Source organism: Staurois parvus, unplaced genomic scaffold (assembly GCF_062004578.1).
Source record: "Staurois parvus isolate SC_StPar_1 unplaced genomic scaffold, SC_StPar_1.0 ptg000380l, whole genome shotgun sequence".
Lineage (NCBI taxonomy): Eukaryota > Metazoa > Chordata > Amphibia > Anura > Ranidae > Staurois > Staurois parvus.
The window spans coordinates 2,280,262-2,283,863 of NW_028318176.1; positions in this window are offsets into that span (position 1 = coordinate 2,280,262).

A 3,602-nucleotide genomic window follows, 5' to 3' on the forward strand; every position below is an offset into this window, starting at 1 on the left:
GAGCATGAATTAGAGTTCCAGTATCTCCCCGGAGTCCTGCAGACAGATAGACATTTCCCGGTGCCTCATGTTGTACAGATTCCTCGTGTTCCCCGATACCAGCTCATACATTGGACTTGTACAACCTTCTAACCAGGAGTGAATGGACTTGTCCAACCTTCCATCCAGGAGTGAATGGATTTGGCAAGGTCCTCTCCTTCTGATGGGACATGTTGATCACACCTGGTATAGTTCAGGAGGAGGCATGCTCACTTCCCACCTCCCACCCTTTCCTTGCCAGCCAGGCTGCAAGTGCCAATAAGATGCTAGTATGAAGTTCAGGAGGGGAGGGGCATTAATTTTTTATTTTTAACATTTTTTTACATTCATCGGCAAATCCCCAGATGGCAACTGAATGAGCCGGGAGGGGAAATTTCACCTGATATTTGGACACTTGTGGCAACTAACTTCCTATCCACCACCCAAAGATGGAAGCTCTTACATTGGTGACCAATGGGAGAAGGACCCCCTTATATCAGTGGTCAGTGTAATGGTCCCTTACATTGGTGACCGATGGGAGAAGGACCCCCTTATATCAGTGGTTAGTGTAGTGGTCCCTTACATTGGTGACCGATGGGAGGACCCCCTTATAGCAGTGGTCAGTGTAGTGGTCCCTTACATTGGTGACCGATGGGAGAAGGACCCCCTTATATCAGTGGTCAGTGGGGGAAGGACATTCTTACATGGTCATCAGTGGAAAGACCGCCCCCCTTAAAGATCATTGATGTCAGTTACTGAGAGACAGAAATTGTTCCTTGCTCCAGAAACCCCTAGAACCCTTTGGAGGACCCCTAGAACCCTTTGGAGGACCCCTGGCTGAGAGGCTGGACTAGGCAGTCATATATATCTGTCCCCCTTGGTGGGAGTGGAGGTGACCCCTCTATGAGGACATACAGTCCATACACACCCAGCACAAGGCCAGGGTCACACTACCAGACAGTTCTCGGGGCTGCAGTTCTTCTGAGCTCCACAAGGTGGGGATCTCACTTCTACCCAGACAGGAAATCTCTATGGAAGACAGGAAGTGATGTCAGGTATAAATGGGAAGTTGCAGGTGAGAGGTGATTCGGGAGGAAGTAGAGAGGAGACATTGGTGGAAGTGGCAGTAGAGGAGGTAATAAGATCTGATTTTATATTTACACCCAGTAACCCCCTGTCACGTCCGTCCTCTTCCTCCACCGTCACGTCCGTCCTCTTCCTCCACCGTCACGTCCGTCCTCTTCCTCCACCGTCACGTCCGTCCTCTTCCTCCACCGTCACGTCCGTCCTCTTCCTCTACCGTCACGTCCGTCCTCTCCTTTCAGCGTCACGTCCGTCCTCTTCCTCCATAGTCACTGTGATGACTTTTATCTCCAGCAGATGATGATACACACATATACAGGTGAAACTGGAAAAATTTGAATATCATGCAAAAGTTCATTTATTTCAGTAATGCAACTTAAAAGGTGAAACTATTATATGAGATAGACTCATTACATGCAAAACAAGATATATCAAGCCGTGATTTGTCATAATTGTGATGATTATGGCTTACAGCTCATGAAAACCCCAAATCCACAATCTCAGAAAATGAGAATATTGTGAAAAGGTGCAATATTCTAGGCTCAAAGTGTCCCACTCTAATCAGCTAATTAAGCCATAACACCTGCAAAGGGTTCCTGAGCCTTTAAATGGTCTCTCATTCTGGTTCAGTAGGAATCACAATCATGGGAAAGACTGCTGATCTGACACCATCACTGACACCCTCCATAAGGAGGGAAAGCCTCAAGAGGTCATTGCAAAGGAAGTTGGATGTTCCCAAAGTGCTGTATCAAAGCACATTAATAGAAAGTTATGTGGAAGGGAAAATTTTGGAAGAAAAAGGTGCGCAAGCAGCAGGGATGACCGCAGCCTGGAGAAGATTGTCAGGAAAAGGCCATTCAAAAGTGTTGGGGACTTTCACAAGGAGTGGACTGAGGCTGGAGTCAGTGAATCAAGAGCCACCACACCCAGACGGATCCTAGACATGGGCTTCAAATGTCGTATTCCTTTTGTCAAGCTGCTCCTGAACAACAAACAACGTCAGAAGCGTCTTACCTGGGCTAAAGAAAAACAGACCTGGTCTGTTGCTCAGTGGTCCAAAGTCCTCTTTTCTGATGAGAGCAACTTTTGCATCTCATTTGGAAACCAAGGACCCAGAGTATGGAGGAAGAATGGAGAGGCACACACTGCAAGATGCTTGAAGTCCAGTGTGAAGTATCCACAGTCTGTGTTGATTTGGGGAGCCATGTCATCTGCTGGTGTTGGTCCACTGTGCTTAATTAAGTCCAGGGTCAATGCAGCCATCTACCAGGAGATTTTGGAGCTCTTCATGCTTCCTTCCACAGACGAGCTTTATGGGGATGCTGACTTCATTTTCCAGCAGGACTTGGCACTTGCCCACACTGCCAAAAGCACCAAAACCTGGTTCAATGACCGTGGGATTACTGTGCTTGATTGGCCAGCAAACTCGCCTGACCTGAACCCCATAGAAAATCTATGGGGCATTGCCAAGAGAAAGATGAGAGACATGAGACTGAACAATGCAGAAGAGCTGATGGTCGCTATTGAAGCATCCTGGTCTTCCATAACACCTCAGCAGTGCCTCAGGCTGATAGCTTCCATGCCACGCCGCATTGAGGCAGTAATTGCTGCAAAAGGGGCCCAAACCAAGTACTGAGTACATATGCATGCTTCTACTTTTCAGAGGTCCGATATTGTTCTATGTACAATCCTTGTTTTATTGATTGCATGTAATATTCTAATTTTCTGAGATTGTGGATTTGGGGTTTTCATGAGCTGTAAGCCATAATCATCGCAATAATGACAAATCACGGCTTGAACTATCTTGCTTTGCATGTAATGAGTCTATCTCATATATTAGTTTCACCTTTTAAGTTGCTGCACTGAAATAAATGAACTTTTGCACCATATTCTTATTTTTCGAGTTTCACCTGTATATACATCTTCATTATCATCCTTCCTTGTCTAGGTAGAAACCTGTATAGATCAAATGAGGATGGAGGAGGACCGGAGTCACATGACTGAGAGGATACTAAACCTCACCCTGGAGATCATCTACCTGCTGACCGGAGAGGTGAGGAGGATTCTGGGAGGTCACATGACATCACTCATCTCTATTAATAAACACAGACCTGACTGGAGAGGTGAGGAGGATTCTGGGAGGTCACATGACATCACACAGACCTGACCGGAGAGGTGAGGAGGATTCTGGGAGGTCACATGACATCACTCTCATCTCTATTAATAAAACACAGACCTGACCGGAGAGGTGAGGAGGATTCTGGGAGGTCACATGACATCACACAGACCTGACTGGAGAGGTGAAGAGGATTCTGGGAGGTCACATGACATCACTCTGGTCTAGTCTGGCCAATAGACCATGTTCTTCTTGTAGACATGTAGATGATGTCAGATGATTGATATCGGTTTCTCTTTCTCCTGATCTGTAGGATTATGTTGCAGTGAAGAAGTCTAGTGGGGAGCCAATCTCAGGAGGATGGAGCAGGACCCAGAGCCCCACC